At 40.3% G+C, this 15,221-nt stretch overlaps 1 protein-coding gene across 2 annotated transcripts in view; it reads right to left on the bottom strand.

The window, feature by feature from the left end:
* ARSB (arylsulfatase B) overlaps positions 1 to 15,221 on the bottom strand; it is a 171,424-nt gene that overhangs the window by 90,013 nt on the left and 66,190 nt on the right. The gene's annotated exons all lie outside the window — the stretch shown is intronic.

The raw sequence follows: 15,221 nt of genomic DNA, 5'->3' as shown, positions 1-15,221 counted from the left end.
TGAATTAAGCTTCTACTCCCTGGTGATTTGAACTCTTTCTTAAGTGTGAAAGTTGAAGATTTCTCCAGTGGGCTAAAGGTCTCTGTAAACACAGCAGTCGGGTGGAAAACATCTTTGCAAGAAAAATTCCTCCCTTCTTGAGAGGACAAAGCTTCATGTGATGCACTATACCAGGGAAGAGAAAGGTTCTTTTCTAAGACAACTGATGGTGAAGCCAGAGGACAAGTTACAAGAGTGACTGAAATGAAGTATCTTACCAGCTGGGTGGAACTTGGTTAGAAATTAAATTGGACTGTAGGAAAAAAAAATTTAAAGTGGTATTTCTTGTATACTGAGATGTTAGAATCATTGATATATCCAAAAGTATCCATACACTTAGGTGACTCTACAGACACATTTGAAATAACCCTTATTGGCATACATATTACACCCCAATTAAATGTTTTTTAAACCACTGTTATCCAAATGAACCACATGAGGGCAGCAGGACAGGCCAGCTCTGGAGAACCTTATATATAAAAATCTGACACAGAAATCAACACCAAAACCACAGGAAACACATGGAAGGAAAAATAACTGGCATTGCTAAGCACCTACCACGTACCAGGTACCATGTTAAGTTCATATTATCTCTCCCAGGATCTGAAATCTGAGAGACCCAATATTGAAGCCTGACGCCAACCACTCACGAGCCATGTGACCCTGAGCATATCGCCCTTACATTCAATGTAGAGATAATAATTCCTAGCTCATGCATTATGATGAAAATTAAATGACACTGTTGATGATAATTGCTTGTCTGGGTACCTGGCACAACCTCCGTGCTCAATAAATGGTAGCTAATATTTATAACTCAGTCTAACATAACTGTTTCATTGTTAAAAAGAAGAAGATTGAAAAGTCCAAATAGCTAGTAAGTGGCAAAGCTAAGATTCAAACAAGGCCTGTGTGACCCTCCAGGTGCCTTCTGCCCCCAGAGTGCCATGTTGCTGATGTCCCCAGTATGAAGTGGGCTTTACCCCGATACCCTGACAGGCCACATAAAGCTTCACTGCCCAATGAAAACCATAGGCACAGTAAATCTCAGCGAAGTGCAGACTCTTCCTTTTCATACAGCAGAAGGTGATGCTAATTCCCTTTAGAGGAACCTTTGTTGCTTATGGATAAGAAACTCAAGGCTCTACTGCCAAGGAGGCTTCTATTCAAACCCTTAACATACCAGGTGCCTGGTTCTTCTCTGTGTTTGGTGAAGGGAAGGAGCAGAGTGGAGCTAGATTACATGAAGGTAACAATTCTTCAACACACGGGCGGGTAACGACCTGCCTCATTCTTTGCTATCACAGACTAAAAAGAACTTTTCCTTGAACCCTACATCTCTTCTTGACCAAGAGTCAAGGCCCAAACAGTCACCCAAGCCTGTATGCTTGTTTGTCTATATATTTTGAGATTTTATTTGTTTACTCATGAGAGACCCCCAGAGAGAGAGAGGCAGAGACACAGGCAGAGGGAGAAGCAGGCTCCGTGCAGGGAGCCCGATGTGGGACTCGATCCCAGGTCTCCAGGATCATGCCCTGGGTCAAAAGCAGATGCTCAACTGCTGGGCCACCCAGGCGTCCCCCAAGCCAGTTTATTAATACCCTTTCTATTTTACATGAGCAAATTTGTATATTCAAAACAAGAGGCCACCACCTTCTGACAGAGGAGATTGCTCCCTACGCCTTACACTTCACAGCACATCAGTCACCCATAAGCAACATTTTGAAACTGAAAAGGAGGTGCTGTTCGTTTTATACAAAAATACACTGGAAAGAAACGCTTCCACTCTGCCCCTGAGCTCAAGAACGGCTGAAGAACAGCCAAGAACTGGTATTTCGCCCTTTTATCTAGACTGCTATAAACAATACCGGCTCAGTGCTTGTAGAAGACACCTGCTGTCTCCATTTTAAATAGATACACCATTTGAGATGTTATATAATGTCTATTTCAGTTCCATGTTCTTGCTAATGCTTAATACAAAAATACTAGATGATGGCGGTGGAGGAAAGGCATGTGGAGATGAGGAAGAGAAGGATGGTGGCGGGGTCTGCAGTCTGACTCTAGGAGCAGCCCTTCAGGTAGGACTCAAAAAGGAGAATAGCCAGGGCAGCTGGGTGGCTCAGTGCTCAAGTGTCTGCCTTTGACTGAGGGCATGTTCCTAGGGTCCTGAGATCGAGTCCCATGTGGGGCTCCTTACATGGAGCCTGCTTCTCCCTCTGCCTGTGTCTCTGCCTCTCCTCTCTCTCTCTGGGTCTTTCATGAATACATAAATAAAAATCTTAAAAAAAAAAAAAAAAAAAGGAAAGTATTCTATGCTGTAAAGAGAATTTGGCCACTAGGGCTACGTCCGAACTGGAAGGTGTTTCTAGATCTTATGGGGGGTGGAAGGTGCCAATGCAGTGAGTATGACTGTTTTTGCCATTAGCTCACTGGGCTGTTTTCCCCATTAGCAGTGATGGGGGATTTTATCACCTGTCACGTTTTGAAGAGCACTCTGGAGAGAAAGTGCTGTCAGCTGGCACACTGTGACTTACTCTCTCAGATATCCATCACAGAGCCAATGGCACAACAGCAGCATGTTGGTCCATTTGGCTTTGCCTGGGGCCTGCATCTCCCCAGGTGGCACCTGCCTGATGGCCACCATTTACCAACAAAGGGGTAGATTCCACAGTTGGGCTCTTCAGAGAGCCCACAACTGCTGCTGTGCTTCAGTTCTAGCACAGTCCCCCGGGTATTTCGAGAAGTTGGACATAAACCTGACCACAGTCACAGCAAGAATACAAGCTCATTTGGAATATGGCTTCCTATGTTGTTCACTTAAATCTGACAAATTAAAATTTAAAAAGACATTGGAACCATCACCATTTGAAACATGTTTCTTTTCACTCTCCTAATTTTCTTTTGAAGAAAAGTTAACTTTTGTTTCTTGCTAAGAATTAGTTTTCAAGAGAAAATCTTCTTGTTTCATTTCCTGACTGGCTTACGAAAGAACTTCCAAAACAAAATAAGATGACTCCAACTAATAATGGGAGCTCTGAAAATTTTTTTTTTTCAGGGAAGTAGTTTTTCAGCAAAATTTTTGGCAGAGGGAAAACCTAATTATAAAGACTCTGCTGTCTAGAAAAGAAATGTCAAAATAAAACTAATGTTGTCTTATACAGATGGCAAATCTCACTTTATTATTCCTTCCTGAACAAAAATAACTGTTACAAAGTCATGGAAAAACATTGGTTAGCCAGAGATCGGAGCAAATGCATGAAGTATATGACAATGAATCCTCATCCTGACCCAGATGATAAAAGTTAAGGTGGAACCATGACAACAAAATTAATTTTTAGGACTACTCCCGACAGGGTATTGTTGTGGCTTGGCCATGGAAGGGCGCCCTGAACATCAAGTGTACTTCTATGTCATTGCTCCCTAACCCGGGCTTACCCAGGACATCATCCTCACTCTGATTCAGGGATCCTAAAATAAAAAAAAGAAGAAAGACTCCAATAGCCTTGCATCAGGACCTGGACTTTCCTTTCAACAGGGCCAGCAATGTTAGTGTGACAGATGAATAGACAACATGATTTCACATACTAAGATGCCTCTTCTCTTAAAAGAGGACCCGCTTGCTGATGGTTGATGCTTTTAAACTAGTTTTTTAAAAATTTTGGGATCCCTGGGTGGCTCAGTGGTTTAGCGCCTGCCTTCGGCCCAGGGCATGATCCTGGAGACCCAGGATCGAGTCCCGCATCGGGCTCCCTGCATGGAGCCTGCTTCTCCCTCTGCCTGTGCCTCTGCCTCTCTCTCTCTGTGTCTCTCATGAATAAATAAATAAAAATCTTTAAAAAAAATTTTTTTAACTAAAATGAAAATCAAAGGGTTACTATATGTCTTAGAAGTCATCTAGACGATTAGGTAAATTCAATCTTCTCCTACTAAAAGATCTTGGAGAAAATATCTACCTGGATATTCAACTTACAATCTAATGTTCTTGTCTTTCCCTCTTGTTCTACATTCAATTTCTGATTGAATGTGCATTCCCTTCTGCTAAGTCTAACTTTCAAATGGATTTGAAACCCATCCACTCCTATATACCCCAGGGCCTCATGTCTTTCCACTTGGACATACAGGAACTTATAGATTGCTTCACTTTGCTGTCAGAGGCATCCTTGTGAAGCCCTAAACCAATCAAGTCATGTTCATGTTTAAAGATCTCTACTAGTTTTCTCATCAGGAAAAAGTTCAAGCTTTAGCCCACATATAGAATCCTATACAGTGGCACCTGGGTGGCTTAGTGAACATCAGCCTTTGGCTCAGGGCGTGATCCTGGGGTCCTGGGATGGAGTCCCACATCAGGCTCCCTGTGGGGAGCTGGCTTCTCCCTCTGCCTGTGTCTCTGCCTCTCTCCGTGTGTCTCTCATGAATAAATAAATAAAATCTTAAAAAAAAAAGAATCCTTTACATGTGGCCCCAATCTACTTATTGGGTATCAAAATTTGCCCTCCTGCATAAAAAGTGCCTTGTGCTGGAGCACCTGGTTGGCTTAGTTGGTAGAGAGTGAGACCCTTGATGTTGGGGTTGTGGGTTTGAGCCCCATATTAGGTGTGGAGATTACTTAAAAAATAAAAGCTTAAAAAAAGTGCCCAGTGTTTCATTCATGTAGAACTAACCTAACCTTGTTGTTAGGATATGTCATGCCCCTTCATGCTGACTTCGCCCCTGTACATGTTAGTTCTTCCACCTAAAATGCTCTCCTTCTTCTTTCCCACCCAACTTAAATTTTAATTCTCAGGATAAATGTTACATCTTCTGTTAACTTTTCATTTATTGCCCCCCACTACCACCCTGTCTAGATAGTGTCTCTGTACTTTTGCACTTTTTATATACCTTTCCTATCGCACTTCTTTTTTTTTTTTTTTTCCACTTATTTCTATATATTGTTAATGAGTTGTTTGTGGATTCATCTTCCCAGGAACTCTGCCTCCCAAGGACAAGGATGATGTCTCATTCTTCTTCACATTCCCAGGACCTAGCACAGGGCCCACCAAAGAGAAGGGCTCAAGAATTGGGGGGTGGGTAAGGAATAATAAACAAACAGGAAAAATGTCCACCAAAAATTGAGACTGAAGGCACTAAAAATTTACTTTGATTATTGGATAGTGTTTTCTGAGCCTTCATCCATCCATGCCATGATCTTAACTTTCAGGGAACTGTTCCATACACAGGTGCTGCTTATTTAACAGAACACTGCACAGGGGGTGGGGCGTGGGGGTGGGGGTGGGGGTAGCTCCTGGTCCCCGTGACAATTTAAGCAAATCAAACACACAATACCAGAGATGTTTGTCCAATCTGGCCCTTGATCAGCCACACTGAAGTCAAAGGGGATTGAGGAAGTCAAAGGGGATTGAGGAAGTCAAAGGGGATTAAGGAACTCGGTCCTGGACAGGAAGAGAGTCCTCACTCAGCCCTTTAATAAATCTTTCCAGAGTGCTTACCATATGGCAAGAACTACTCCAGCTTTGGAGAAATGGCAGCCAAGAAGACAGACAAGGCCCTTTCTCTCATGAAGTGAGCAGAAAAAGGGATATGATCTCTCTATTCATGGTCCTCTTGGAGGAGCTGAAACCAGAATGATGGGACAGGGTGGACCACCATCAGAAAGGGGAGAGTAGGAGGCTCAAGCTCCTTATTCAATTACACATTGGATAGTGGGGTGTTCTGCATCAAGGCTTCTTCTTAATTCAAGATTATCTTAACTACACTCTTAAGAATACTCTCTTGCCAGAACTTAAGGCAAACTTGAGCTGAATGATGACTAGATATAACTCAAAAGGTGTCTGGCTGGTTTATGACTATCATCGTTTGTCTCTATCATCCTTACTGCCACCTTTCTAATTTCATTGAAATGGATTCAAAGAATTGGGTTTGGGTAAATTGCTCTCGGAGCCTAATTTTCTCATTTGGAAAATGAGGATAACAATGAGACCTATCTTAACATACAGCCTGGCACAAATGTATCACTCAATAAATATTAGCCATTTTCACGATAAGAATCACAAGCAGCAGAAGCATCAAACACGCAGAGCAGAACAGTCTCCTCTCCGGGTATTTATTACACATATACTAGGTTTAGATATCACAGCTGCAGTCTAAAACACCATGCATTCATGAAGAAGAAAGGATTTTATGGGCAGAGTCCTTCTCAATTATATGTTCTTCTCCGTAGGTGATTTCTTGAGATTCATAAAAACATAGTGAACTTGAGGGCTTTTGCTATTATTTTCAGGACAGAGCCAGGTGACACCTTTTTGTTTTTAGGAGTTTAAAAAAAGTATCTCAATTATCAAAGGAAGAGGCACAATGATCATAAGCTATGACTCAAATGAAGTGTCAGAAACTAAAGCTTTATTCAGTTACATTTGTAGGGGTTTCACCTGGTTTGTAGCACTGAGGACAGATGAATGCTCCTGCCCTACTCCCAGTCAGACACAGTCGGACTCTGCATCTGGATAAAAGAACCAGCAAAGGGAGGGTGCCTGCTAAGCTAGCATTGGAAGGGTCCTGCTGGAATGGGATTGACAACCAGACCCCAAATAACAGATACAGCCGCCAAAAAAGTGGAAGATAAAAGGGACGGATGCAGGGAAAGGGAAAAATCAGGAATAAATGAGGATTAAAAGGGAAGTACAGGGTTATAGTAAAAGATTTCCTCATTTTAATGAGGTTAATGGCATTGCTTGTAATGATGAGATGCCAGTGGGATTTTATCTCTCCTTTAAAATTTAAGGATGAGAAGACTCAAAAATCTTTTGGAAGACTGGAGGGACATGAGTGCAGGATAGGCTAGATGGGTGATGGGCATTCAGGAGGGCACTCGCTGTGATGAGCACTGGGTGTTACATGTAAATGATGAATCACTGAATTCTATTCCAGAAGTCAATATTGCACTGTATGTTAACTAAAATTCAATTCTAAAACTAACTAACTAACTAACTAAATAAATAAATAAATAGTTGAAAGGAAGGAAAGAAGAAAAGCAAGCAAGCAAGCAAGCAAGCAAGCAAGCAAACAATCGGTCTCTAAAAGTTAAAACAGGAAAATGAGAGGTGCCTGGCTGGCTCAATTCATACAGCATGTAACACTTGATATTGGGGTCACAAGTTTGAGCCCTATGCCAGGTAAAGAGCTCACTTAAAAATTTTTAAAAATTCAAAATAAATAATAAATAAATAAAAATTAAAATAGAACTGGAAACTGAAAAACTGTCCTAATTTATTATATACGATAGGCAAACAATTGAACTTTTATTTTTATTTTTTTTAAGATTTTATTTATTTATTCATGAGAGACACTGAGAGAGAGAGAGGCAGAGACACAGGCAGAGGGAGAAACAGGCTCCATGCAAGAAGCCTGATGCGGGACTCGACCCCGGGTCTCCAGGATCACACCCTGGGCTGAAGGCGGTGCTAAACCACTGAGCCACCTGGGCTGCCCATACAATTGAACTTTTTATATCGATAGGCAAACAATTGAACTTTTCTGTAGTTTAAAGCATAGGTGGTCACAGATTTTAGTGATCCTTAAACTTAAATTGTAAGATAAGTATGGAATGTTATGAATTACTCTCACTCAGGAGGCATGGGTTTGATCTCCATATTCTTGCTTCCCTAACAAGTAGCTTAGAAGCCTCATGTCTAGGGTACTTAGAGCCAGCAAAAATAGATGTTTATTCACCACTTTTTAAAAATTAAAGCCCTCCTTGTTTTCTCTTCAGTTTGATCTTGAAAAAAAAATGCTTGATATCTTTAGCTAATGAAGTTATAAATTTCAGGGCAAACAAAAGTTATTTGGCACTTTAAGGGTGTATTATAGTTTACTCACAAATTATTTGGCTCCCTTTTCAGATCAGATGATTTTTTTTTTTTTACTAGATAGCTGTTTGTCAATCAGCAATCAACAAGTAGGAGATGAAAAAGTATTACAGAAATACTTCAGAGCCTGGCAAGTTTCAGAACGGCAAGAGTGAAAAATACCATCAACAGAAAAAAGAACAGCAGTTGCCAAATTAGAAGTACACTAATTCCTTGTATGGCATGGAAGATGGGAATTGAGGTCAATGATTTTTCAGAGAGAATTAAGGCAGAGAAAGCTAACATATTCTATTTGGGCAAGCATCAACTGCTTTAATTTGTCTTTATATTTCCAAATATATCATACAAGTTAACTGTTCTGAATTTACCTTTGATGCAGAAGCAACATTTTATTGGATTTCTACTTCCAGGGTAGTAAGATATGCTTTTAGGACCACCCAGAAAAACCAATAAACCAAAATGAATGAACAGGCAATTCTATTTGTCCAAAACTCTTTTCTTTTTTTTCTTTATGTAGAAACCATAAAAATATTTAATTCTTATTTTCTGTACCCAAAGCTCTTTTCTGAAGTTTACTAAATGGTAAAGGGTCTCACTGAGGTTTGAGTGTCTACTTATGGAAGAGAGACAAGTCATCAGCACAATCCTCTTTGAAGAACGATGTAAGAGTGAAACATTTAATGGCAGAAACAAAAAAACTCAATATACCTAGATACTAAAAAGTTAGTGAAGATTATCAAATAATTCAAATATTGAACATCCTTAATAAAGATACAAGAATATGATTCTTTGGGGTTTGCAGATGACACTTGCTCCAAAGACAAAGCAAAACCAACTCTGCACTCTTGGACTCTAGGTCCTCCTGACGACACCAGGTGGGAGAAGCCCTGCTGACAGAGGGGTACACAATGAGAGTGGGGAGAAACCAGGTGACCCTGGACATTCTAAGCAGACGTCGGGCAGGAAAGACAGCTGGAGAAGAGTAAGTGTGAGCTGTGAGGTCTTTGTGTCTAATGAGAAACTGGAGGTTAAATGGAGGCATTTTAACAAGAAACAAAGGGATATGGAAAGAGAGAGGTCCGAGAAAAACAAATACCATGTGATTTCACTCACACGCGCAAACTAGAAAAATAAACAAGTGGAATCAGACTCATAAATACAAAAGGCAAACTGATGGTTGTCAGAGGGGAGGGATGAGAGAATAGACAAAAATGGGTGAAGGGGAGCAGGAGGTAGAGACTTCCAGTCATGGGATGAAGAAGTCATAGGCATAAAGGGCACAGCACAGGGAACAGAGTCAGTGGTACTCTAAGAGCAATGTATGTGACCGATGGCAGCCACACTAGTGGTGAGTACCGTGTAACATATGGAGACGTTTAATCACTATGTTGTACACCTGAAACTAGTATAACATTGTGTGTCAACTATACTCAAATTTTAAAATTAGAAGAAAGAGAGGAAGGGAGGGAGGGAGGGGGGTAGGGAGAAAGGGGTCCAACATCTGGGAAACTCAATGTCTCCTGAACAGCCACGAACAAGGATAAAAGAACAAAACAGAATCATCAAACAAATCAAAACAAATGCCCTTAAATAACCACAACAGGCATCATCAACTCGCTGCAACCAGATTTTTAATGCAGGGCCCATTTAGTCTCAGACACGATTTCTTATGATAGGTTTAGTGTGTGGCTCCCTCACTTCATGGCAGACTAGAATCTGCAAATTAGAAAGGTGCATAGTGCTGGAGATGGCCTCTGCAGAGACTACCCTGAGAGTAAGGGAATAAGAAGGGGACAGCGAGACTCTCCATTTCCCTGTGCCCAGTGTGGTTTGGCCACACAGACGACAGTGACTGTAGGCTCAGAGCCCCTCACACCACTTGGGCTTAAAGGAGGCCATTCTATACTAGACATACAGAATAATCAAAGGGAGTAGGTATGAATGCTAAAAAAAGAATTAGGATATTAAATGTATATAAAACCACATGAAAATCTTCTCATGTTTAAATGTAAAACTAGACTAGGTTCTAGATGTAGAAAACTATAAGCATGTTTTTTAATTTTCATAACTATGCAGTAGGGTATCTTTAGGTATATAAGACTCAGGACAGGGATGCCTGGGTAGCTCAGTGGTTGAGCATGTGCCTTTGGCCTGCGGCATGATCCTGAAGTCCTGAGATGGAGTCCTACATCAGGCTCCCCACATGGCCTGCTTCTACCCCTGCCTGTGTCTCTACCTCTCTCTGTGTCTCTCATAAATAAATAAATAAAATCTTAAAAAAAAAAAAGGCTCAGGACAGCTCCTCATTGTGTGGAGTTAGTAGGAACATCACATCCCAGGGCTCTGTCTACTGAGTGCTAGTAGCACCCTATCAAATTTCCAAAATGTTTCCTGTAGGAACCAGTGCCGTACATAATGATCAGTTGGGACATACAGCCAAGGATAAGTAGTGGCCTCTCTATCAAGATATTGATATCTTGTCAGACAATATTCATTATTTTGTAAATTTACCATAGTTTGGGGTCTGGCCTAAAGCTGTGTATGCTCATAAATAATTCCACCAGCACATGGAAAGAGGCTCCACCCCTCAGGAGCAGAACTATTATAAATAATATATATCAGAATGTCCACTGATTTATAATGTAAATTTACCTATCATAGAGGATGGCATGTTCATGCTCCATGTGAGTGGCTTAAGTGCATGGAAAGCAAAATGGAAATCAGATTTCCTGGTGAAGAAGGACTCAGAGACTTACTATGTCCCACTGCCAATACACAGTTTATTTGTACTTTCTGTTTATGCAATCTCATAACAAAGTAATTACTTTTCATCTAAAATATATTAAATTGTGCTATAAATATTCAAAAATGCAACGAGAGATGCTTCTTCCTTTGAAAAAGGAAATTAGCCAAGTCTTAACCATTTTTTCCAGCAACTAATTCTCAAAAATCTACTCAAGTTCTCTCAAAAATAGATAATCTAGTTAGCTTTATATCTATTAAGGAAGTTAACACTTGTAGTTAAAAACTTCCTATAAAGAAAATTCTAGGCTAAAATGGCTTGACTGGTAAATTCTATCAAACAGGGAGAAATGATACTAGTTGTACACAAACTCTTCCAGGACATAGAGAAGCCTAAGCTTCCCAACTCATTCTATGAGGCCAGCACTACTCGGATTCCAAAACCAAAGGCATTACAAAGAAAGAAAGAGAAAGAGAGAAAGAGAGAGAGAGAGAGAGAGAGAGAGAGAGAGAGAAAGAGAAAGAGAAAGAAAGAAAGAAAAAAGAAAGAAAGAAAGAAAGAAGAAAGAAAAAAGAAAGAAAGAAAAAAAGAAAGAAAAAAGAAAACTATAATGAACACAGGTACAAAAATTCTTAACAAAATTTCAGTAAATCAAATCTAGCTATATACAAAAATGATAATACATCATTGTGCTCACCTTCTATTGATACTATGACAATTACCATGAATTTAACAGCTAAACACCACAGATTTATCATCTTATAGTTCTGTAGGTTAAAAGTCTGAAGCAAGTCTCATTGGGAAAAACTCCAAGTGTTGGGATGGCTACATTCCCTGTTGGAGGCCCTAGGGGAGAACCTGTTTCTTTGCAATTTCCAGCTTCTAGAAGCCACTGGAATTCTTCTTCCTCTATCTTCAAAGCCATCAATATCTGGTTGAGTCTTTCTTGCATTGTATTATTTTGACCTTCTCTTTGTCTCTCTCTACCACTGTTTTAAAGATTGATTGATTGATTGATTGATTGATTTGAAAAACAGTGTGCATGAGCAGGTGGAGGGCCAAAGGGAGAGGGAGAGAGAATCCCAAGCAGACTCCTCACTGATAAGGGAACCTGACATGGGGCTCAATCTCATGACCCATGAGACCATGACCTGAGCCGAAATCAAGAGTCGGATGCTCAACCAACTGAACCATCCAGGTGCCCCTCTTTTCCACTTTTAAAAACCCTTGTGATTGGGACACCTGGGTGGCTCCATGGTTTGGCACCTGCCTTTGACCCAGGGCATGATCTTGGAGACCCAGGATCGAGTCTCATGTGGGTCTCCCTGCATGGAGGCTGCCTTTCTCTGCCTATGTCTCTGCCTCTCTCTGTGTCTTTCATGAATAAATAAATAAAATCTTTAAAAAAAAGAGAGAGAGAAAAAAAACTCTTGTGATCACTTTAGGCCCTATAGTATAAGTTCTCCATTTTAAGGTCAGATAACTGGCAACCTTATTCAGTCTATAACCTTAACTCCCATTTGTCAATAACATAACATATTCATAGGTTTGGAGCCTTAAAGTGTGCGTATCTTTGAAGGAAGAAAGGAGAACATTACTCTGCCTACCAGTATTATGATGATCAAGTGATGTTTATCCTAGGACTGCAAATCATTTTCAATTACAAGAACAAAGTGAAAAGAATTATACTATACAACTTCAAGACCTACTATAGAAAGCTGTAGTAATCAAGACAGCATGGTACTAAAAAGGGAGCCTGGTAAAAGAACCACACTTAAATGATCATTTGATACTTAGCAAGACAAACCAACTGAGAAAAATCTCTATACAACAAATGATTAGAGTAATCAGATACCTACCTACAAGGAAGAAAAAAACCCTTGACCAATCCTACTTCACAACGTACATATAATGTAAAAATGGATCATATTACAACTCAATAGTAAACAAATAAACATTTAAAATACGGGCAAAAGATTTCAACAGATATTTCTCCAAATAAGATGAAAACATGAAAAAATGTTCAATATCATTAGTCATCAGAGAGATACGAATCAAAACTACAAGGAGATACCACTTCACATTCAGCAAGGTAGTTATAATAAAAAAAGACAGACAATGACAAGTGTTGGAGAAGATGCAGAGAAATTGGAACCCTCAAACACTGCTGGTGGGAACGTAACATGGTTTTACTGATTTGGAAATAGTTTGGCAGTTGCTCAAAAAGTTAAGCATAGAATTACTATACAACTCAAAAATCCCATTGCTAGGTATATATCCAAAAGAAATGAAAACATATATTCCCACAAAAAAAAAACTTGTGTATGAATGTTCACAGCAGTATTGTTCATCAGAGATCCAAAGAGTGGAAACACCCAATGTCCACTAATTGATGAAGAGTAAGGAAATGTGATATATTTTTAGCAATATACAGCAAAAAAGGAATATTATTCAGTAATAAAAAGGAATGAAATACTGATGCATGCTACAATATGAAAGAACCTTGAAAGAAGTATGCTAATGAAAGATGCCAGGTGCAAAAGGTCATATATTATATGGTTCCATTTACATGAAACATCCAGAAGAAACAAATCTATTGATATAGAAAGTAGATGAGGGACGCCCAGGTAGCTCAGCAGTTTAGTCCCTGCCTTCAGCCCAGGGATCAAGTCTCACATCGGGCTCCCTGCATGGAGCCTGCTTCTCCCTCTGCCTGTGTCTCTGCCTCTCTCTCTTTCTCTGGGTCTCTCATGAGTAAATAAATAAAATCTTAAAAAAAAAAAAAGAAAGTAGATTAGTGGTTGCCAGTAAGGAAATGTGATATATTTTTAGCAATATATCCTCGGAGGATATATCCTGGGGAGGGGGACATAGGAGTTTTTGGGGGGAGGAGGGTGACAAAAAATTAATAAGGGTGATGATTGTACAACTATGTGAACCACTGAACTGTACACTTCAGAAGGGTGAATTTTATGATAAAGTGAATTATATCTTAACAAAACAAAACTATATGGGGGAAAAAAAGATGGATCAAAGATCTATGTGTAAACGCTAAGACCATAAAATGTTGTATAAAACATCAGAGAATACCTTTGTTACTTGGAGAGTAGGCAAGTTTTCTCAAAACCATCAGCTGTTTTTATACGTTTGTGTATAAATTGGTAAGGCCTATGCTGGTGTAAGAGGATGCAAAGTGATGGTAAAGATTCAAAGGCAGGATAAGCAGAGGTAGAAAGCGCAGCTCTGCCCAGCTGCTGGGATCTCACTACGATTAAACATCTATCCGGCACTGTATGCCCTCTGGATGAGAGGTGGGTTGAAGAAAAATTCCTATGTTCAGGAAAACTCCCTAGTGTCCCAGGAATGTGTACAATCTGTCCCTGGGAACAGCCCCGGCCTGCCTACCGTATGTGTATTTCAGAGCACAAGCAAGGACAGAGCTCAGTACAAGAGATGTGATTGTTTGAGACAGGGCACTCTAAGTACCACCCCAATGATCAAAACCCAGAGCCTCCAAGGTACGTCAGATTCTTTGTTCCTGCTTTCACCAGTCTATCAAACTGACTTGGCTTCTTTTAAAAACAGTTGATCTTTTCTGGAATCAAGGTGTCTCTTACAGACCCTTCCTTTATACCTCAATTTTTCATCGGGGCCTTTTGTGGTGAGCTGACCCTACAAAACATCTGCCTGGCACGTGAGACACAAAATTCTTTTTTGGAAAGCTCTTCCTAGACACCAAAGAGACTGCGTCATTGTTTATTCCTTTTTTTTTTTTTGTTTCCTACAAGTTTAACACGGAATCAAGTGGAAAATGACTTCAAAATACATAAGACATTACACGGATCTTTTCCATATTTCATGTAGTCACGAAGATGCGTTAACCCTATCAGATACGAATGGTATGCTTTATTTTAGGATTTACATACAGTAGAAGTCACTTGGTTTGGTATGGAGTTCTGTGAATTTTGACAGTCATGGAACCAGCACCACACTTACAGGACAATCCTTCAAACCAGAACCACTCCCTTGTACAGCTCCTTTGTAATCACACCCTCTACCCCACCCTTAAACCCTGGCAACCACTGATGCCTTCTCCATCTTTAAAGCTTTGCCTTTTCCAGAATGCCCCAGAGTTGTGACACTCTAGGCCTTATTAAAATATCCCCAAGGATGTTAATCTCTGTTTGGTTCAGCAGACAACCAACCCAGTTAGAGTCAGATTGCAAGCTTCATCTCTCTTTCTCTGAACAGGGTTATATTGTCAGTTTAGTTTTTAAAGTCTTTGCTATAATGTTTGGGTTTACCCACCCAGTATGCGCCCCACTCAGGACTTAGTTGGGACCTGGTTAGTGGTTTGTATTGCGGTTGAGTTCTTGAAGCCTTTGCTTTGCTTCTCTGGGATTGCATGGCACACGCATGGCTTGGAGGAGAGCCTGGGACGTAGCTTGGGACTTTAGTCAGTTCATACAGGGCTGGGGGATCCTATTCTCCACCTCTATCCTCTCTGAGATTCCCACACACACACACTTTCTAGCCTCCTGGGGCCCCCTTTTCCTTGTTTCTCTGGTCAGAAAGACAGG

The sequence above is a fragment of the Vulpes lagopus genome, chromosome 4 (genome assembly GCF_018345385.1).
Source record: "Vulpes lagopus strain Blue_001 chromosome 4, ASM1834538v1, whole genome shotgun sequence".
Lineage (NCBI taxonomy): Eukaryota > Metazoa > Chordata > Mammalia > Carnivora > Canidae > Vulpes > Vulpes lagopus.
Note: the sequence above shows the minus strand (reverse complement) of the source record. Positions and strands in the feature narration are given on the sequence as shown.